Source organism: Schistocerca piceifrons, chromosome 8 (assembly GCF_021461385.2).
Source record: "Schistocerca piceifrons isolate TAMUIC-IGC-003096 chromosome 8, iqSchPice1.1, whole genome shotgun sequence".
NCBI lineage: Eukaryota > Metazoa > Arthropoda > Insecta > Orthoptera > Acrididae > Schistocerca > Schistocerca piceifrons.
In genome coordinates, this window is record NC_060145.1 from 361691682 (window position 1) to 361715882 (window position 24201).

A 24201-nucleotide genomic window follows, 5' to 3' on the forward strand; every position below is an offset into this window, starting at 1 on the left:
ATCCCTGCCACGTTTAGAATTTGAAAGAGAGTATTCCAGTCAACATTGTCAAAAGCTTTCTCTAAGTCTACAAATGCTAGAAACGTAGGTTTGCCTTTCCTTAATCTGTTTTCTAAGATACGTCGTAGGGTCAGTATTGTCTCAGGTGTTCCAATATTTCTACGGAATCCAAACTGATGTTCCCCGAGCTCGGCTTCTACTAGTTTTTCCATTCGTCTGTAAAGAATTCACGTTAGTATTTCGCAGCCATGACTTACTAAACAGATAAATATTACAGGGAACCAACACAAATCGCGGTGATTTCACTGCAGTTATTGACTCTGAATAAAGGCCTCTGTTCATCTCATTGCGTATTTGTTTTAGTTACCTTCTGATCTATACTGTAGGAGTTTTTTTATATGTATGATACAAGTTTTATGAAGCAGTCGCTTGGCAGTGACGTATAAAGAGAAATTTACTTGCGTGCCTAAGTTAGGCGCACCATTGTATTTGCCAATTTTGATGTAAGAAGACGTAGAATGATGAGACTGATTAACTTCGAGTTATACTGTAACATGGCTCGAAGCAGTTAGAGTTCCTGCCAAAAGATCCTAAAAATCCTGACTGAAATTGTACTACTCAGAAGACATCGAAATCCATTGTCCTAGAAGTTTAAGTCACGTAAAGTTTGGGTCTTTATTTGCTTGATATCGTGGGTCTTCTAGCGTCGTCTCAAAGAAGCAAGGCACATATAACATCAACTTAATATTGACCGTTTTACGGTTTACATATTCTGTGCTAGACTGGAAATCAAAATTCTTTGAAATAGATACTTTATTTATTGGCGACTCCATGGAGTGCTGTGTGCACAACGACCATATATGTTAAATTAAAAGGAAGGTCAGCGTTAGCCTTAATATTGATGGTTTATTGATAGCAAAATCGATTTTCAATCACATAGTGATCACCATGAGTGCTGTGGTGTACAAATTAAACTGTTAAGCACTGGTATCAAGTTATCATCAGTAACCAAAACTGAGAAACGATCACAATTATTGTGGGCAATCACTATGTGATTGAAAATCGATTTTGCTATCAATCCACCATCAATATTACGGCCAACGCTGACCTTCCTTTTATTTTAATAGATACTTTGTTTAGTTCAATAAATGAATATTTCATAAGGATTGTGAAAACTGGCACACTCAGTCGAATATCCAGTAGCGAAATGAACTGTGTATCTCCCTGCATGTAGACGATACGTGAATACATAAAGCGCTGACGGTGAATGCTGAATTGCAAACGGATTCCCTCGATACAATGGTAACGTTACCGAACAGCAATAGAATACTCGAATGTTATCCTCTAGAAAGCTAATACGGCACGAGGGAGATGGGACTGGTCACTCGAAACATATCTATAACGAGTATATGTATTTAAGTCTGGTTTCCGCCAAGTTACACTACAGTGGACCATGTGTCAAATCCTCTGTCGTATACAACTAATCTCTAATGCCATAGGTGCTGTATTATAACACCGACTTGGCTTTTTTCTTTAATGGCACTATACACTCTTTTTTGGCATTGTAAGGAGCCTTTTGCGAGAACTTAAATGATGCAACATGTATGCAATTTGATCAAACAGTAACAACATAACAGGGTGGCAGACCGCCGTCCCATATTCCGGGTCTGACGTCCCAGAAACTCCTGCCGAAATGTAAGGAAACTCTTCACTCAGGTACGGTTCGTGTGTTTAGTATTATTAAGACTGTACTGTAATGATAGAAACTACAAATATGGACCCTGAGCACAGAGATACGTTTTATAGTGATTCTGGAGAGAATATACTGCACGCTCAATTTCATACTGATTTATAATAGCGCAACAATCGCCTTAAACAGCTGTTCATGACTTCGGAAGTAGTTGTTTTGTTGTAGACACCTTATTTTATTATTCACCATAGACAAAAGTTCAGAGCTCTTAAGTTTGTTGCCTGGACAGACCATCTTGTGTTCCCTGAACGACCGATCTAACGATTCCATATTTTTCTGTCAGGAAGATCTACAGTTATCTGGTCGAGTGGGTGGAACGTTTTTCGTGTTGGGACCAAGTTGAGGGCATTATGTTCGAAAAGATGCCCCAACGAGAGAGGCAGCATATTCGCTAGGAAATGTAAACACTTAAAGCATGTAGATTCCAGTGAATAAACCAGGTACCACTGATCAGACTCGCGGAAGCTCGTACCACACGTTAACAGACCAAGGTCATAGTTTTTCCAGTCCACTAAACAGTGTGGGTTTTCAAATGACGAATAGTGCATATTACGAAGATTGGTTTACTCAAAGTTTGTAAAAAATGCTCCACTAGCATAGGAAAAACCTTAGCATTTTGCAGTTTTCGTGGACAACATTCAGAGATCTGTAAGCTGTTGATGGAGCGAGAAATGGAAGGGGTTTGAAGGGGCTGGAACGTAATATTCACAGAACTCACATTTGGTTTATTGCAATCGCTCATTCAAGCTTCCTCATAGCGAAATGTAGATATTTTTACTGTCGCTGTTAAAATGTTAGTTGCATTTCTTTCATCAGCTACTGTTGGCGTATTTTATTCTCCGCATTATTTGTGTGTCGGACTTTCAGATGATTTCACACTATAAGCATTCAGTAGCACTGCTGCACTAATATTTTTGGCAACATTCGACTGTCAGGCACGTTGGGAGTAGTACAAGTATGTGTTATCCAGGCATCTGCGGATCTGCGGTATTGTTTCCCCTCCTCAGACCTTGAAAAGTGACTTCATCAATCGTGTCATAATCCTTACCAGTGAGAAATCATGCCCTGATGGCGGAAATAGCCAGAGTGTGATAATGGAAAATATAAAAACTCTCTCCCCTTCACCTCCTTATTTCAGCCTATCATATCGCAGTACCGAAATGAAACATCCAGTGATAAATCCCAAGATGATAGAAACAAACCAACAGTTTTACAAGCTGCGACATGGTCGCGAGCAAAATAGTGACCCGAATATTGAATAAATTTCCTTTGCTTTAAGTCTATGGTCACAAATTTTTTTGTCATCAGCCTACCGGTTTCGGTCTACAAACTAGGTTTGTTTTGAACAGTAGTGCTTCTGAGAAGATGACTCTTGCATATTCTGATATTTATACATATTTGACGATGCTGGTGCTCATTTTGCGTTTAACATTTGACGATTCCACTAAGGCTGCTGAACATTAGAACATGTTTGTATAAAATTGATCTTAAAACTCTCGTTATAGACCAAAACCGGTAGTCTGATGACAAAAAAATTGTGACGATAGACGTAAAGCAAAGAAAATTCAAACATCAAGACACACCACATTCTCATCTCTCATTCCTTAAATCCAGCCAACCATAAACTCTCTCCTTCCGCACAGACCACGGAGGCCCAAAGGTACCGACAGGCCGCCGTGACATCCTCAGCCCACAGGCGTGACTGGATACGGTTATGGAGGGGCACGTGGTCAGCACTCTGCTCTCCCGGCCGTATGTCAGTTTCCTGAGCCGCTACTTCTCAATCAAGTAGCTCCTCAGTTTTCCTCACAAGGTCTGAGTGCACACCGCTGGCCAACAGCGCTCGGCAGACCGGATGGTCACCCAACCAAGTGCTATCCCAGCCCGGCAGCGCTTAAATTCGAGTCAACCATAGCACAGTTTTAAAAAGGTAAGATTATAGAAACAGACAAATACTTCGTTTTACACTTTACCACTCTCCTGTTTCCAATCAGTCACAGCTGTAGTTTTACAAATTTACCCCTGATATTCACTAATTAATTATGTAACATCAACTTGGAAGTCAAGGCCATCAATCATTTACATAAAATGGCGTACACAAACTGCTTGGTGTTCCATCTCCCCCTCCTCCAATCAGAGTCTCGTATTCAAATGAAAGAGTAAATTACAATTAAAATTAGACAAGCTATCTGACATACATAAAAAGATCACGAACAATTTTTCATCATAAACTCCCAAAATTTTTTCGCTGTTCACATCAATAAATTTAATCCAAAACTGTAAATTATTCATTATGGAATATTTTAAAGTGTTTATAAAATATTCTCTATAAATAAGAACATTTTCTTCTGAAATATAAATAACAGCTATGAAATATGTACCTGTGGAACACAAAATTAAATACTCTTCCATAAATCCTGGAAATGCCAAGTAAAATCAAGTGCAGTTTTTTATTCCAGTTGCCTACTGTCATCAACAGATGACTACATTGTTAAAAACTATCAAATGTTCGATCTTTGTACTACTTGTTGCTGTCACTCTCATCGGCTGCTATCTACGCTGATAAAAGTCCTCACAATTCGGTCTATGGATCACACCTGCTTTAAGACCTAACAGAGTCGTAAAGTAATTAAATTACAGATCAGTGATACTTGTCTGATGACACAATACTCTAAAACGCTTTAGCAAAGCAAAAAAATCCATTTTTACGTGAAAACATATCCATGTGAAATTTATTTAACCTGATAATGCCTAAAGTCATCAGCTGACGTTTCTTTCATCACCAGTTTATGTGGGAAGTGTAGATTATGCATTTCTAGGAAATAAATAATAATTGATTACAAGTATTATACAGACTGCTGCACTTGGAACTATGGCTTGGTAAAGATCATTAATCAACTACCCCATATCTAATAAAAGTACCGCCATATGTACGAGTACAGAAGAAAAGGAACGAGGTGTTCGAATTTAGTAAAGAGTAACGTGTTTTATTGTGATGTATCACTTACACTACAGAACATAATGCACTGTTTATACACACACACTCGAAACGACCAAAGAGCTAACAGAGAGAGACGTGAGACTCCAAAGATTATGTAAGATTGGATATTTGGCAAATAACTGAAATTATTTACCACTTATGGTATTATACGTGTGAGTTCTCATTTTATACTCCACGTCTAAATTAATTGTATTACTCATTAAATTATTCACAGCATGTATTTTGGCACTAATGATGAAAGCTTTTAGTTTAAGCAACACTCGTAAGAGTTATGCAAGTGTCCAGCTTTCTACTACATAGTCGTTTATTTAGGGTTTTAAACAAGTAGTGTGATGGGAGTCACCCTCTAAGCTGACACACCTATTAGTATGCAGGGAGATGGCGGACATTTAGGGGGAATAGTAACTATCAAAAATAAGAATGGTGCCCACATAGTATGGGAATATTAGCCACCTAGTAGAGGGATTATGATCACCCAATTAGTGGAAGGGGCCAACACAAAGGGGGAGTGATGATAACCTAAGGGGAATGGTTGATACCCAATAGGGGAATGGCGAGCAGCCTAAGTGGGAATGGTAGCCACCTAATAGGGTAGCGGTGACCTAATAGGGGAGTGAAATGAAAATTAAAACACCTGCACCCATCTCTTTTGCATTTAATTTCTTTGTGAAACCAGATTCGGTGTTCCATTACATCATATTCAGGCCCCTTGATGAACGTAAACTTCGAGGAATCCAATCTAATGTGCACTCATAACGAGAACCAATAATAAATCACCGGTGTCTGTAGACCTCTGGTTTACAGGATACCATCATATTCTTCGACGACCAACTACTGTCAGAACAACAGTCGTTGGTTGATGAACGAAGTTACTCTGTCAAGTAAACTAGGGATTCACAGACAGAAGTTTTTAATATTGGCTCCTGTTATGGCTGCAAAAGAGATCGGATTCTTTCCAATTTACAATGCTCGAGGGTTCTGGTGATGGTGTAATGGAACACCGAAACTGGTTACGTAAATAAATTGAAAGCAAAAGAGACGGCTGCAGATATTTCAATTTTCATTTCATATTCAGCAGCCGGACTACCTGTAACCATCTATTACGAGAATGGAAGTACAAAGACCTAGGGAACTGGTGTCCACCCAAAATGGCCACGCTGTGAAATGGCTATCATTATTCTAATAGTATCAATTTTTTCATATTTCAGATTTGTGTAATTCATATGAGGAAAACAAAGATAAATGGACACACACAAATCTGAAAAATGCTAAACAAACATTTGTTGAAGGTTTATCAATTACTACGGCAGCAATAAGTTTTACTGTTCCTCATAACTCACTGCATATAAGATTAAAGAATAGAAATGAATCATACTCAAGCTTAGGAACGATATATCCACACTCTCTCAAAACAATTCCAGCTACAGATTGTTTAAAGGATCAAGTTCCCACCAGACTCAGTGAGTAAAACTGAGAGAAATAACAACATTGACGTAATCTACTACCATTATTTAACGGAGATATACTATTCTCAAATTCAGAGACTAATTAATCTGTGCCTAAAGTAGGATACAAAAAAATCTCATCAGGTTACAATAGAGGAGCTGATAATATAGTTCAGGAAGTATGCACTTCAACTTCAGATGAGATCTGCTTCTTATGGCTTGGGCGATAAAAATAATCATTTATGGAAACAGAGCGTGGAGAAGAAGAAGAAAAGGATAATTATGTTGAGGAAAACTATGATTATTGATGATGATGATGAAGAAGAAGAAGAAGAAGAAGAAGAAGAAGAAGAAGAAGAAGCACAGGATGATTTTTACGATTGGAAGACAGTCTCCAACAAATCGATAGCACGCATATCAACTGGTACACTGATAAATATCCTGGCTGGCTTCGAATGCAGTGGGCAATAATTTACACGATCGGGAAACACTGTCTATTTATGGGGAATTTCGAGATACATCGGCTATCTCCTGAATTCGGTGGGGCTAATAAAGTGTAGTTACACATGAGCTTATATAATTTCATGAACACTTACAATAAAATGTTGAGAGCATTTAACAGCGCTCACGTCTATAAATTTGTTTGCCAGCAGAGTTGGGTTTGCTGTTCTTTCTGTGTAGGCACATCAGTGTTTCCGATAATTTTTCATCGTCGCTTTCCTCATGTACTTCGAGTTACATTCCTTTTTTTTTTTGCTATACTAAGAGCATATTACTTGTAATAAATGCAGTTTCAGTGAACAGTTTTGAGATGCAAAATGGATTATTAATATACTTTTCTGACCTTTCTTAACTGTGAAAAATAAATCAGTATTGTTAAAACAACTTAATTTTTATGTTTTTATATTTGCAGATTTAAGTACAATACACATATATACACACATTAAAAAAGTTTTGCATCACGCCAGTTCCCAGAACTCCTGAAGATAGACGTTGACTGTGGTTATGGTATCACAGACACAGTCCCTTTGACTGTTGAGAGATGTCACTAAACCCACGCAAAGATGTAAACAACCATGCATGAGAAGCGCCTATTAGACGGACAGGGTCCGACAGCCGATCAGTTCAAGTCATTCCACCAGGATGGAAGTACACAGTTCGTGTTGTTCAAATGGCTCTGATCACTATGCGACTCAACTTCTGAGGTCATCAGTCGCCTAAAACTTAGAACTAATTAAACCTAACTAACCTAAGGACATCACACACATCCATGCCCGAGGCAGGATTCGAACCTGCGACCGTAGCGGTCACGCGGTTCCAGACTGAAGCGCCTTTAACCACACGACCACACCGGCCGGCCAGTTCGTGTTGTCTGTAGTTCAATCATGCGTAGACAGTCAATACGGGGTTCGATCGCGTCCGCATTTTTACATTCTGCCAGACAGGTCTTTCAAGAAGGGAAGTGTCCAGGCGTCTCGGAGTGAACCAAAGCGATGACATGCCTCGCTCAGATCGCCCAACGGCTACTGTTGCAGTGAATGACTGCTGCTTATGGATTAAGGCTCGGAGGAATCCTGACAGCAACGCCACCACGTTGAATAATGCTTTTCGCGCAGAGACAGGACATTATATTACGACTCAAACTGTGCGCAATAGGCTGCATTATGCGGAACTTCACTCCCGGCGTCCATTGAGAGGTCCATCTCTGCAACCACGGTACAGATGGCCCCAACAACATGCCGAATGGACCGCTAAGGATTGGATTGACATCGCGTTCTCTTCACCGATGAGTGGCGCATATGCCTTCAAGCAGACAATCGTGGGAGACGTGTTTGGAGGCAACCGGGCCAGGCTGAACGCCTTGGACGCACTGTCCAGCGAGTGCAGCGAGCTGGAGGTTCCCTCATGTTGGCATTATGTGGGCATGGATGTGTGTGATGTCCTTAGGTTAGTTAGGTTTAAGTAGTTCTAAGTTCTAGGGCACTGATGACCTCAGGTGTGAAACCCCACATTGCTCAGAGCCATTTTTGAACTGTGGGGACTATGGTCGTTAAGGAATACATTAAATGAATTTGCGAATACGGACAACCATTAGCTGCAGAATTGAATGACGACAATGAAAATTTGAGCCGGATCGGGACTCGAAACCGGACTTCCCGCTTATCGCGACGGTCGCCTGACCATTTGGCTACCCGTACCAAACTTTCATATGTCGTCAACCATGCGTCTGTGACCTGTACTCGTACATGCATTATGTATATTTCAATACAGGTTAGACGTTGAACTTGAAAGTCGTTTGCCCGGTATCAGCAGATAAATACGATATTGCATAGCCTGCAATATTTTGGTTACGATGCGTACATGCATGTCCAAAGGAACACTGCATCGTAATCAGAATAACACACACATTGCATTAACGTATTTATCTGCCGATACCGGACAAGCGACTTGTAAGTACGACGACTGACCTGTACGGGAATATACATAACGGATGTACCATTGCAGGTCGTAGACGTATGGTTGACGACGAATGGAAGTTTGGTCTGGCTCTGAGTCGTGCACGGGTAGCCAAAAAGTCAGGCGACCGCTCGCCAAAAACGGGAAATCCAGGTTCGAGTCCCAGCCCAGCACAAATTTCATTCTCGTCGTTCCATTCTACAGCTGATGGTTATCCTTATTCGCAATTGCGAATTCATTTCATGTATACCAAATTTGGATGGTCGAAAGGTGAATCACTGACGTCCCTAACGCAAATCCATAGTCTTAACCACTCTGCAACTATGCTCATTGCAAGAATGTGTGTGTGTAACAATGTTCAGTGCACCTAGAACATAAAAATAAAATGTATCATAGTCTTGTCGTGCGAGCAACATCGTTTATCCCATCGAGGCAAGTGGCACAGTGGATAGAGAATTGGAGGGTACGGAATTAGAGCAATGGGTCTCCAATCCTCGTTTGACAAACAAGATTTAGGTACTTTGTGCTTTCCCTAAATCGACCCAAGCGATTGACGGCGCGGTTTTTTTTTTTTATAAATCCGCAAGTAGACGGCATTCATTCTACATCTCTTTATCCTAATTGTCTTCAGGATGATAAATCCCAATTTTAATTTCTTCATTTTTTCTCACACACAGCTGTATCTTCGTAAAGCTGAGAATATACAAGGTCCACTATCATTAATGTGATCAGCGCCCGTGTCTTACGTCACATAATGACTCAACAGCAAGGGGCAATACTAGCAGTGGACGCTAAATAAAGCATACCGGGGACATGGACAACAATGCATCTTGACAAAAATAAAAACACCTACAGCTGTCCTTACGGTTTTATTTTATTTTTTCGCTACCAGTTTCGACGCTTCATTGCGTCGTCTTCAGGCTGTTTTGATGCGGTACAGGTGGATACGATCCCCATGCATAACCCATAACTGTCAGCTGACAGTTGATGGTTTGAGTGCTGACACGTGAGTTTCAGATCATCTGCGAATCCAGTAAGGCTGGCAACTGATTGGTTATGCATGGGGATCGTATCCATCTGTACCGAATCAAAACAGCCTGAAGATGACGCAATGAAGCATCGAAACTGGTAGCGACAAAATAAAAAAAAATTATAAGGACGGCTGTAGGTGTTTTTATTTTTTGTCAAGATAGTAAATGGCCGTGGTCCCAGAGATGTCCTGTTAAAAGGATGGACGTACAAAACCAATGCATCTCTTCTTGGCGAACATGTCCACCCCTGAAAGCAGTTTGGTTTTCCTTGGCACAATAGCATCTACCAGTAGGACAATGTAACGTGTCACATACTGAACATGCATGGATCGAGGAACCCCATAATGAGTTTACCGTTCTCCACTGGCCACCAGATTCTCCAGATTTTAACCCAATCGAAAATGTGTGGGATCATCTCGATAGGGCCATGGATCTCAACTGAGAAACCCGGTGGAGCTGGAGTTAGCATAGCTTCGCATCCCTGTCGCTACCTTCTAGAAGCTCACTGATTCTCTTCCTGTATGTCTCGCAGCAGTTCACCCTGCAGGATTTTAACACGTGGTCATGTTAATGTGATTGGAAAGTTTATTTCTAAAGGTTTTTGTAAGACTACAATATGGCGAGAAAATAATGCTATTAGTTTTCCTTTTATTCTCTAAGGCATGAACATGTGTTCATTGTTTTGTACATCTCAGTCACCATATATTTCTTTCTGGTATAAATTCACACACAGGAAAAAATTTCGACTGAAAAAGGAAAAATTTGCCAGTCAAGTTAATTGTGGATAAAAATTTCTTAGAATATATATACGAAACACACAGTTTTAGAAATTAATGTAAATTATCAGCTAAAGTAGAGTGAACAAACGAATACATTACCAGTAATAGTCATCGACATACTGTGCACTTAAAGATTTGGAAACATAGTATTCATATATTCACTGCATATGGAATTTTCTTTTGGGGTCCCATATACAAAACATGAAGGCAGTCTTCAGACCAAACATATGAATGGTAATAATAATAATAATAATAATAATAATAATAATAATAACAGCAATATCCACCAGCACTTCAACGCAATACAGCTACATCCAAAAGTATATATACAACTACAGAAATCTGTAGTTATTGATACATGTTCAATTACCCGAAAGTTCCTAAATGCAATTTAACATATACCGTACAGTTAAAAGGAAGTCACGCTTGATCAAGATCCGTGGCACTTTCCATTTTTAACCAGACATAACGTCTGAGAAAGGAAAGAAAGAAAATATTAATAATAATAGACCTAGAAGCACTCAATACACTTACACGATCACAATGCCACAAATGTAGAATACATCACATACATTCAGCAACAGAAAAATTCACATCAAGCAGAAAGGAAGGAGGAAGGGAATTTGTCGACATAAAAAACCTACATTATGGACAGGTAGACAATTTAAGAAAATTCTTTATAGAATGAGCAGAAACTAGCAAAATACACAATCACCCATATAAATTCATTGGCTACACCACTGCAATTTCATAACCACTACTACAACCCTTTAGATCACATAACATCAACAGATACGAAAAAAGTAAATTGGAAAAAGAAAACACTACATGGCAAGCACCCGTATCATCTAACACAGCCACACATCTATCAAGATGCATCCAACACATGGCTAAGGAAAAGCAATATATACAGTGAGATGGAAGGACTCATGATTGCAATACAGGATCAAACAATAAACACCAGATATTACAGCAAGCACATTATTGAAGATCCCAATACCACAACAGATAAATGCAGACTTCGCAAACAACAAATAGAAACAGTAGATCACATCACAAGCGGATGTACAATACTAGCAAATACAGAACACACCAGAAGACACGACATGTGGCAAAAATTATACATGAACAACTTACCATACAACATAAACTAATAAAACAACACGTTCCCACATACAAGTATGCACCACAAAATGTACTGGAGAATGATGAATACAAATTATACTGGAACAGAACCATTATAACCGATAAAACTATACCACATAACAAACCTGACATCATACTCGCCAATAAAAAGAAGAAATTAACACAACTAATCGAAATATCCATACCCAATACAACAAATATACAGAAGAAAACAGGAGAAAAAATTGAAAAATACATCCAACTGGCTGAGGAAGTCAAGGACATGTGGCATCAGGATAAAGTTAACATTATTCCGATTATATTATCAACTGCAGGAGACATACCACACAATATCCACCAGTACATAAACGCAATACAGCTACATCCAAATGTATATATACAACTACAGAAATCTGTAATTATTGATACATGTTCAATTACCCCAAAGTTCCTAAATGCAATGTAACATGTACCGTACAGTTAAATGGAAGTCACACTTGATCAAGGTCTGCGTCACTTTCCATTTTTAACCAGACATAACGTCTGAGAAAGGAAAAATAATAATAATAATAATAATAATAATAATAATAATAATTCCCGTGGAGGCCCGGGAAAAGAATAGGCCTCCGATATGTTCTGCCAGTCGTAAAAGGCGACGAAAAGAACAAACCACTAATAGGGCTAACCCCCTTTTAGTGTGATTAGTTGGTTCAGGACAGAACTAAAGAAGCCTCGTACAAGCGCCGTCATGGTCGGGGACGACGCTTGAACCCTATGCCCGCCCACAATGGTAACGACACTGCTAGCCAACCGGAAAATGATTCAAATCCAAATAGAGGTGTTTTGCAGGATATGCTTCCTGCAACCACCCTAGAAGGAAAACAAAGACAGAGGATGAGATGGTCAGATGAAGTTAATCGACACCTCATGTTCTGTTATTACCAAGCAACAAACCTAGGAACCAACACAACTGGATACAGATCACAAGTATACACAACATTTATTACCAGATACCCAGAATTAAAATTTTTAACAGAACGATGACTAGCTGATCAGATCCGTGTAATAATAAAAAATAACAGGATACCCCAGTCAGAATTAGAAAACATCAAACAACAAGTACAACAAATACTGGAACAAAATAATGTGCAATCAGAAGAAGAAGAAAATACAGTAATCGACTCAAACATCACAGTGCAAACAAACAAAGAACAACACGCATCAATTAAACAGTCAGAGGAAAACGAAATCTTAAGACAGCCACCAGAACAAGCACAAATAGAACACGAAGTGACACACATGTTAGATATAGAAGAAAAATTTCAGCGGACATATATAGAATACAAAAACACAAGTACAGACATTAGACTATTCTTGCATAGACCGCCAAATAACCCACAAGTCGAAACAACAATAAAAACTATCAACACAATCATACACAACAAAATAAATGAAAACACAACTATGGAAGAGTTAAAACTACTGGGTTTATATAGGAGCACTTACTACTCTATATATACACACTAGGCAGAGATCAGAACCAACCAACGCACAGAAGAAACCCACAAAACCAGCATGGCAACACAGGCTAACAAAATTTATAAGAAACGAAATATCAGACAAAAAACGAAAAAGGTTAGGTAAAATCTCACAACAAGAAGTGATAGAGCAATTAGATGAAAATAAGCAGACATTACAAGCATTGGCCAAACGACTTAGAAGATACAAAAAAAGTGAAAATAGAAGGAAACAAAACCAAACATTCAACACAAACCAAAAGAAATTTTACCAGACAATAGATAACACACACATTAAAATAGACAATCCACCAAACATAACAGACATGGAACACTTCTGCAGCAACATATGGTCAAACCCGGTACAGCATAACAGGCATGCATGGTGGATACAAGCAGAAACAGGTACATACAAGATGATACCACAAATGCCTGAAGTGATAATTTTGCAACATGAAGTCACCCAAGCAATAATTCTACTCACAATTGGAAAGCCCCTGGAAAAGATAAAATAGCAAATTTCTGGCTAAAGAAATTCACCTCAACACATTCATATCTAACTAAATTATTTAACAGTTACATTGCAGACCCATACACATTCCCTGATACACTTACACATGGAATAACTTATCTGAAACCTAAAGATCAAGAAGACACAGCAAACCCAGCTAAATATCGCCCCATAACATGCCTACCAACAATATACAAAATATTAACTTCAGTCATTACACAGAAATTAATGACACATACAACACAGAACAAAATTATAAAAGAAGAACAAAAAGCCTGTTGCAAAGGAGCAACTGATAATAGATGCAGAGGTGACATATCAAGCTAAAACTAAACAAAGGTCGCTACACTATGCATACATTAATTACGAAAATGCTTTTGAAAGTGTACCCCACTCATGGTTACTACAAATATTGGAAATATCCAAAGTAGATCCTAAATTGATACAGTTCCTAAACATAGTAATGAAAAATTGGAAAACCACACTTAATATCCAAACAAATTCAAATAATATCACATCACAGCCAATACAGATTAAGCGTGGAATATAGCAAGGAGACTCATTAAGTCCTTCCTGGTTCTGCCTTGCTCTGAACCCACTATGCAACATGCTAAATAATACAAATTATGGATACGATATTACTGGAACATACCCACACAAAATCACACATCTGCTACACATGGATGATCTAAAACTACTGGCAGCAACAAATCAACAACTCAACCAATTACTAAAGATAACAGAAGTATTCATCAATGATATAAATATGGCTTTTGGGACAGACAAATGTAAGAAAAATAGCATAGTCAAGGAAAAACACACTAAACAAGAAGATTACGTATTGGATAACCACAACGACTGCATAGAAGCGATGGAAAAAACAGATGCCTATAAATATCTAGGATACAGACAAAAAATAGGAATAGATAATACAAATTTTAAAGAAGAACTAAAAGAAAAATATAGACAAAGACTAACAAAAATACCGAAAACAGAATTGACAGCAAGAAACAAGACAAAAGCTATAAATACTTATGCTATACCAATATTGACCTACTCATTTGGAGTAGTGAAATGGAGTAACACAAACCTAGAAGCTCTCAATACACTTGCACGATCACAATGCCACAAATATAGAATACATCACATACATTCAGCAACTGAAAGATTCACATTAAGGAGAAAGGAAGGAGGAAGGGGATTTATCGACATAAAAATCCTACATTATGGACACGTAGACAATTTAAGAAAATTCCTTATAGAACGAGCAGAAACTAGCAAAATACACAAAGCAATCACTCATATAAATACATCGGCTACACCACTGCAACTTCATAACCACTTGTACAACCCTTTAGATCATATAACATCAACAGATACGAAGAAAGTAAATTGGAAAAAGAAAACACTACATGGCCAGAACCCGTATCATCTAACACAGCCACACATCGATCAAGACGCATCCAACACATGGCTAAGAAAAGGCAATATATACAGTGAGACGGAAGGATTCATGATTGCAATACAGGATCAAACAATAAACACCAGACTTTGCAAACAACAAATAGAAACAGTAGATCACATCACAAGTGGATGTACAATACTAGCAAATACAGAATACCCCAGAAGACATGACAATGTAGCAAATATAATACATCAACAGCTTGCCTTACAACATAAACTTATAAAACAACATGTTCCCACATACAAGTATGCACCACAAAATGCACTGGAGAACGATGAATATAAATTATACTGGAAAAGAACCATTATAACAGATAAAACACCACCACATAACAAACCTGACATCATACTCACCAATAAAAAGAAGAAATTAACACAACTAATCGAAATATCCATACCCAAAACAACAAATATACAAAAGAAAACAGGAGAAAAAATTGAAAAATACATCCAACTGGCTGAGGAAATCAAGCACATGTGGCATCAGGATAAAGTTGACATTATACCAATTATACTATCAACTACAGGAGTCATACCACACAATATCCAACGGTACATCAATGCAATACAGCTACATCCAAACTAATACATACAACTACAGAAATCTGTAATTATTGACACTTGTTCAATTACCTAAAAATTCCTAAATGCAATGTAACATATACCGTACAGTTAAAAGAAAGTCACGGTTGATCAGGGTCCACGCCACCTTCCATTTGTAACCAGACATAACGTCTGAGACAGGAAAGAGAAATAATAATTATTATTATTTCTTTACTTTCCTTACTTTCTCAGACAACAATAATGACAACGAATCCTGCTATTTGTGAGATAATTGCTGACGTTATTCTTAATGTGTATAACAGGTTAGTAGGAGTACTCACATCGTGTAGTGTACTCCTACTAACCTGTTTTACACATTAAGAATAACGTCAGCAATTATGTCACAAATAGCAAGATTCGTTGTCATGGACAAAGAGCCAGAATTAACTAATGTTTAAAAACACACACACAGTATTACTATAAGGAAATACGGAGTAAGGTACAAAATTAACATTAAATAATAAGCAGCTGTCATTCTAAAGTAAACTGTCGCAATTAAATGAGTCTTGTTCTGAAATGCTTTGCCTAGCATTTGTAATGGGCAATTCTAACCTCTTTACATTTTTTGAGATCAAGATTTCACTCATTGTGATAGGTATTATTTCGAGCAGTTAGTCCACGAACCCACGCGAATTGTAAATGATTGCGAAAACACACTTGACCACTTAGCCACAAACAATCCAGTGCTAATAGAGAGCATCATGACTGATACAGGGAGTAGTGATCACAAGGTCGTCGTAGCTAGGCTCAATACCGTTTCTTCCAAATCAACCAGAAACAAACGCAAAATAATTTTATTTAAAAAAGCGGATAAAGTGCCACTAGAAGCCTTCCTAAGAGACAATCTCCATCCCTTCCGAACTGACTATGCAAATGTAGACGAGATGCGGATCAAATTCAAAGATATAGTAGCAACAGCAATTGAGAGATTTATACCTCACAAGTTGGTAAGACATGGAACTGATCCCCCATGGTACACAAAACAGGTCCGAACGCTGTTGCAGAGGCAACGGAAAAAGCATGCGAAGTTCAGAAGAAAGCAAAATCCCGAAGATTGGCTAAAATTTACAGATGTACGAAATTTGGCACGGAAATCAATGCGAGATGTCTTTAATAGGTTCCACAACGAAACATTGTCTCGAAATTTGATAGATAATCCGAAGAAATTCTGGTCGTATGTAAAGTACACAAGCGGCAAGACGCAGTCAATACCCTCGCTGCGCAGTGACGATGGTACTGTTACCGACGACTGTGCCGCTAAAGCGGAGTTATTGAAGGCAGTTTTTCGAAAGTCCTTCACCAGGAAAGATGAATGTAATGTTCCAGAATTTGAAACACGAACAGCTGCTAGCATGAGTTTCTTAGAAGTAGATACCTTAGGGGTTGCGAAGCAACTCAAATCGCTTGATACGGGCAAGTCTTCAGGTCCAGATTGTATACCGATTAGGTTCCTTTCAGATTACGCTAATACAATAGCTCCCTACTTAGCAATCATATACAACCCCTAGCTCACCGATAGATCTGTACCTACAGATTGGAAAATTGCGCAGGTCGCACCAGAGTTTAAGAAGGGTAGTAGGAGTAATCCATCGAACTACAGACCTATATCATTGACGTCGGTTTGCAGTAGGGTTTTGGAGCATATACTGTATTCAAACATTATGAATCACCTCGAAGGGAACGACCTATTGATACGTAATCAGCATGGTTTCAGAAAACATCGTTCTTGTGCAACTACAGACCTATATCATTGACGTCGGTTTGCAGTAGGGTTTTGGAGCATATACTATATTCAAACATTATGAATCACCTCGAAGGGAACGACCCATTGATACGTAATCAGCATGGTTTCAGAAAACATCGTTCTTGTGCAACGCAGCTAGCTCTTTATTCGCACGAAGTAATGGCCGCTATCGACAGGAGATCTCCGTATTTCCAGATTTCCGGAAAGCTTTTGACACCGTTCCTCACAAGCGACTTCTAATCAAGCTGCGGGCCTATGGAGAATCGTCTCAGTTGTGCGACTGGATTCGTGATTTCCTGTCAGGAAGCTCGCAGTTCATAGTAATAGACGGCAAATCATCGAGTAAAACTGAAGTGATATCAGGTGTTCCCCAGGGAAGCGTCCTGGGACCTCTACTGTTCCTGATCTATATAAATGACCTGGGTGACAATCTGAGCAGTTCTCTTAGGTTGTTCGCAGATGATGCTGCAATTTACCGTCTAGTAAGGTCATCCGAAGACCATTATCAGTTGCAAAGCGATTTAGAAAAGATTGCTGTATGGTGTGGCAGGTGGCAGTTGACGCTAAATCACGAAAAGTGTGAGGTGATCCACATGAGTTCCAAAACAAATCCGTTGGAATTCGATTACTCGATTGTTGTTGTGGTCTTCAGTCCTGAGACTGGTTTGATGCAGCTCTCCATGCTACTCTATCCTGTGCAAGCTTCTTCATCTCCCAGTACCTACTGCAACCTACATCCTTCTGAATCTGCTTAGTGTATTGATCTCTTGGTCTTCCTCTACGATTTCTACCCTCCACGCTGCCCTCCAATGCTAAATGTGTGATCCCTTGATGCCTCAAGACATGTCCTACCAATCGATCCCTTCTTCTAGTCAAGTTGTGCCACAAACTTCTCTTCTCCCCAATCCTATTCAATACCTCCTCATTAGTTACGTGATCTACCCACCTTATCTTCAGCATTCTTCTGTAGCACCACATTTCGAAAGCTTCTATTCTCTTCTTGTCCAAACTGGTTATCGTCCATCTTTCACTTCCATACATGGCTACACTCCATACAAATACTTTCAGGAACTACTTCCTGACACTTAAATCTATACTCGATGTTAACAAATTTCTCTTCTTCAGAAACGATTTCCTTGCCATTGCCAGTCTACATTTTATATCCTCTCTACTTTGACCATCATCAGTTATTTTACTCCCTAAATAGCAAACCTCCTTTACTACTTTAAGTGTCTCATTTCCTAATCTAATCCCCTCAGCATCACCCGATTTAATTTGACTACATTCCATTATCCTCGTTTTGCTTTTGTTGATGTTCATCTTATATCCTCCTTTCAAGACACTGTCCATTCCGTTCAACTGCTCTTCCAAGTCCTTTGCTGTCTCTGACAGAATTACAATGTCATCGGCGAACCTCAAAGTTTTTACTTCTTCTCCATGAATTTTAATACCTACTCCGAATTTTTCTTTTGTTTCCTTTACTGCTTGCTCAATATACATATTGAATAACATCGGGGAGAGGCTACAACCCTGTCTCACTCCCTTCCCAATCACTGCTTCCCTTTCATGCCCCTCGACTCTTATAACTGCCATCTGGTTTCTGTACAAATTGTAAATAGCCTTTCGTTCCCAGTGTTTTACCCCTGCCACCTTCAGAATTTGAAAGAGAGTATTCCAGTTAACGTTGTCAAAAGCTTTCTCTAAGTCTACAAATGCTAGAAACGTAGGTTTGCCTTTTCTTAATCTTTCTTCTAAGATAAGTCGTAAGGTTAGTATTGCCTCACGTGTTCCAACATTTCTACGGAATCCAAACTGATCTTCCCCGAGGTCCGCTTCTACCAGTTTTTCCATTCGTCTATAAAGAATTCGCGTTAGTATTTTGCGGCTGTGACTTATTAAACTGATAGTTCAGTAATTTTCACATCTGTCAACACTTGCTTTCTTTGGGATTGGAATTATTATATTCTTCTTGAAGTCTGTGGGTATTTCGCCTGTCTCATACATCTTGCTCACCAGATGGTAGAGTTTTGTCATGACTGGCTCTCCCAAGGCCATCAGTAGTTGTAATGGAATGTTGTCTACTCCAGGGGCCTTGTTTCGACTCAGGTCTTTCAGTGCTCTGTCAAACTCTTCACGCAGTATCTTATCTCCCATTTCATCTTCATCTACATCCTCTTCCATTTCTATAATATTGTCCTCAAGTACATCGCCCTTATATAAACCCTCTATATACTCCTTCCGCCTTTCTGCCTTCCCTTCTTTGCTTAGAACTGGGTTGCCATCTGAGCTCTTGATATTCATACAAGTGGTTCTCCTCTCTCCAAAGGTCTCTTTAATTTTCCTGTAGGCAGTATCTATCTTACCCCTAGTGAGACAAGCTTCTACATCCTTACATTTGTCCTCTAGCCATCCCTGCTAAGCCATTTTGCACTTTCTGTCGATCTAATTTTTGAGACGTTTGTATTCCCTTTTGCCTGCTTCATTTACTGCATTTTTATATTTTCTCCTTTCATCAATTAAATTCAATGTTTCTTCTGTTACCCAAGGATTTCTATTAGCCCTCGTCTTTTTACCTACTTGATCCTCTGCTGCCTTCACTACTTCATTCCTCAGAGCTACGCATTCTTCTTCTACTGTATTTCTTTCCCCCATTCCTGTCAATTGTTCCCTTATGCTCTCCCTGAAACTCTGTACAACGTCTGGTTTAGTCAGTTTATCCAGGTCCCATCTCCTTAAATTCCCACCTTTTTGCAGTTTCTTCAGTTTCAATCTGCAGTTCATAACAATAGATAGTGGTCAGAATCCACATCTGCCCCTGGAAATGTCTTACAATTTAAAACCTGGTTCCTAAATCTCTGTCTTACCATTATATAATCTATCTGATACCTATTAGTATCTCCAGGATTCTTCCAGGTATACAACCTTCTTTTATGATTACTCGATAAATAGTACAATTCTCAAGGCTAGTTGATTCCGTATTTTGATACGTAATCAGCATGGTTTCAGAAAACATCGTGCTTGTGCAACGCAGCTAGCTCTTTAATCTCACGAAGTAATGGCCGTTATCGACAGGGGATCTCCAGTTGATTCCGTATTTCTAGATTTCCGGAAAGCTTTTGACACCGTTCCTCACAAGCGACTTCTAATCAAGCTGCGGGCCTATGGGGTATCGTCTCAGTTGTGCGACTGGATTCGTGATTTGCTGTCAGGAAGGTCGCAGTTCGTAGTAATAGACGGCAAATCATCGAGTAAAACTGAAGTGATATCAGGTGTTCCCCAGGGAAGCGTCCTGGGACCTCTGCTGTTCCTGATCTATATAAATGACCTGGGTGACAATCTGAGCAGTTCTCTTAGGTTGTTCGCAGATGATGCTGTAATTTACCGTCTCGTAAGGTCATCCAAGATCATTATCAGTTGCAAAGCGATTTAGAAAAGATTGCTGTATGGTGTGGCAGGTGGCAGTTGACGCTAAATCACGAAAAGTGTGAGGTGATTCACATGAGTTCCAAAACAAATCCGTTGGAATTCGATTACTCGATAAATAGTACAATTCTCAAGGCTGTCAATTCAACTAAGTACCTGGGTGTAAAATTTACGAACAACTTCAGTTGGAAAGACCACATAGAGAAAGAATATTGTGGGGAAGGCGAGCCAAAGGTTGCGTTTCATTGGCAGGACACTTAGAAGTTGTAACAGGTCCACTAAAGAGACAGCTTACACTGCACTCGTTCGTCCTGTGTTAGAATATTGCTGCGCGGTGTGGGATCCTTACCAGGTGGGATTGACGGAGGACATCGAAAGGGTGCTGTAAAGGGCAGCTCGTTTTGTATTATCACGTAATAGGGGAGAGAGTGTGGCAGATATGATACGCGAGTTGTGATGGAAGTCATTAAAGCAAAGACGTTTTTCGTCGCGGCGAGATCTATTTATGAAATTTCAGTCACCAACTTTCTCTTCCGAATGCGATAATATTTTGTTGAGCCCAACCTACATAGGTAGGAATGATCATCAAAATAAAATAAGAGAAATCAGAGCTCGAACAGAAAGGTTTAGGTGTTTGTTTTTCCCGCGCGCGGATCGAGAGTGGTATGACAGAGAGATAGTATGATTGTGGTTCGATGAACCCTCTGCCAAGCACTTAAATGTGAATTGCAGAGTAGTCATGTAGATGTAGATGTAGATGTAGGTGCAGATGTACTTACTCAGCATTTTCTGAATGTAGCCAACATGATAAATCTAACAGCGGCAGGTTTTCGGATATAATACCTCGAAAGCTAGGTAATTAGAGTTGGAACAATTCTTCTGTGTGTGAGAATTTCACGTAAAAAAATTGACTTCAGTTCTGAAATGGAGTTTAACTACTAGGGAGGCTAATAAAAATGTCCGATTGTGAATGAAGTGGCCTTTTTCGCTGTTAAAACTGCATCTTTGATGTGACGCGACTATAGTTGCAGCGTTACACTACCTTGCAGTAGAAAAACTGTTCTGCATTCCTAAGAAAAGGAAGGCCGAGAAGGAGTAGGAAGAACTATAGGGAAACACAGTGAGACTTTATGTTGACATACAACTTTGATCACACGCCTTTACTAATATAAACATTATAACCGGCCGGTCTGGCCGTGGTGTTCTAGGCGCTACAGTCTGGAACCGCGTGACCGCTACGGTGGCAGGTTCGAATCCTGCCTGGGGCATGGATGTGTGTGATGTCCTTAGGTTAGTTAGGTTTAAGTAGTTCTATGTTCTATGGGACTGATGACCATAGATGTTAAGTCCCATAGTGCTCAGAGCCATTTGAACCCATTAACGTTATACTATACACACAGGAATAGCTCCAGCTGCAATTTGTTCTTTCACATGTGACACATTTCCGGCTCATTGTAGGCTGAAAACGACCTAATAGTGTGTTGTGTGTTTCAGGTTTCGTCGCGACTCCGTGTAAGGTAAGTCCTCGCCGATGGAGATATTTCACAGTTTGAGTTCACCGTAAGTACTGCTACATCATCTTCTGTTGTACGAATGTGAGTACAGTTTTAACGCACTTTAAAAGTTGAACTTACCTGAATCGCATCTTCGTAGAAGGGACATTTGTCATAGAGAAACTAACTCTGCTGCAGCCGGTGCGTTATCCTCTACTCGGTGAGAGAATACACTTGATACTTGTTGCCAGCTTTAAACCGCGAAGTATAGAAACCCTAGAGACCGAAAACAATACGGCCTAGAACTTCAGCAATAATCGTTTCCATAGAAACATAATCAAGATCGTATTCTGTGACTGCTCGTAAAAGAGGCGTAGCTCAGCAGTAGAAAGCCTGCTGTTAAATGTCAAAGGTCTTCTCTGGGCGAAGAGGCTGTAGAGTAAGACTTGATGGTACTCTTATTCTGGAGAGGAATGGTTCCAATCCACGTCCGGCAGCCGAGATGCAGGTTTTCCGTGTTTTTTTCTCAGATATTTAAGGGGGTATCTTTCTTACGAAAGACGGCAGCCAATTAGCTTCTCTATTCTTCCTCATTCACATCTTGTAATGACCTCGTCGTACATGGAACGGTAAATGGAAATCTTCTTTCCCCTGTATGTATGATTTATAGCTCTGCAACCTGTTAATGCTCACAAAACCCAACCGCTCACTAGTAATGTTTAGAGGTCGAAATCTGCTGTATCAGATATAAGTCAACGTAGTTCATTCAAATTTTCCCTCACTTAAGGACGAAGAGAGATAAATAAGGAAACCCAGAACAAAAAATATCTTCGTGTGTATGTCGACACTTCAGTAGCACAAGAAATTCATTATGTTCAGACATGACGTTTTCAAATTACCAAATTGTAACTTGTCTTGAGCTTACAAATGGAGGAATATTGAAAAATAATACCTATTCGTTTCAAACATCCAGCGATATTTCGTTATAATTCCACACATAAACGTCATGTAAGTAACGTGACACCAAAATTTGTCATCAGTTGTTTATAAATATTTGTTAAATGCCACCATTACTTGGAAATTGCTTAATAATCCTATACGTGACGAATGACCTCTTTCTTTTGTTTCTTTTAGTAATCTTGATCACTTGATTAATTTTTTTTCAGAAACATCAAGAAAATCGATTTTATGAAGCTGAAAAGTTATTGACAGAAAAACGCAAAATCTTAGTACGTATTTGATAACTTCTTTTCACTATAACTATTTACTACGTTTTTAAGAATCCGCAAATTCATATGTTAATATTTTCAGCTCATTCTAGTACTGTACACAAAGGTTTTGGATAAGATGTTTCGTTAGCATAACATATGTCAAAATTATAAGATCTCTTTCGCAGCAGACTGGTCTCATGTAATACACTTATTTTACTTCACCTCATGTATCACCACATTTCTCAGAGCATAAGATAATGGGTGAAACGAACCTCGCCAATAAAGAAACAGAAAGTCTGTAATCGTTGTTAAGCAGCTTAACGCTATTTCTGATTTGGATAGTATCTAACAATTTGTCATAGAAGATTCTGTAATGTGGTAATTATCTATGAGAATGTTGAGTGTAAGGTTCTGGCGAAGTTAAATCTTCATAGCAATGACGGATGCTACTTATGTACATAAAGCGAACGTGAAATATTTATTCTCGTAGAGAAGGGTTCATTTCGGTAGTAAAGGGGGAGAGGTGCTATTTTTACACATGTGACAATGTAATGTAATTATACCAAATGCAGTGGGAAATTCAAGATCATAGCATGCAACATCACTCGGTGTATGCGAAGTTTAACGTACACGTTTTATCCGAATCT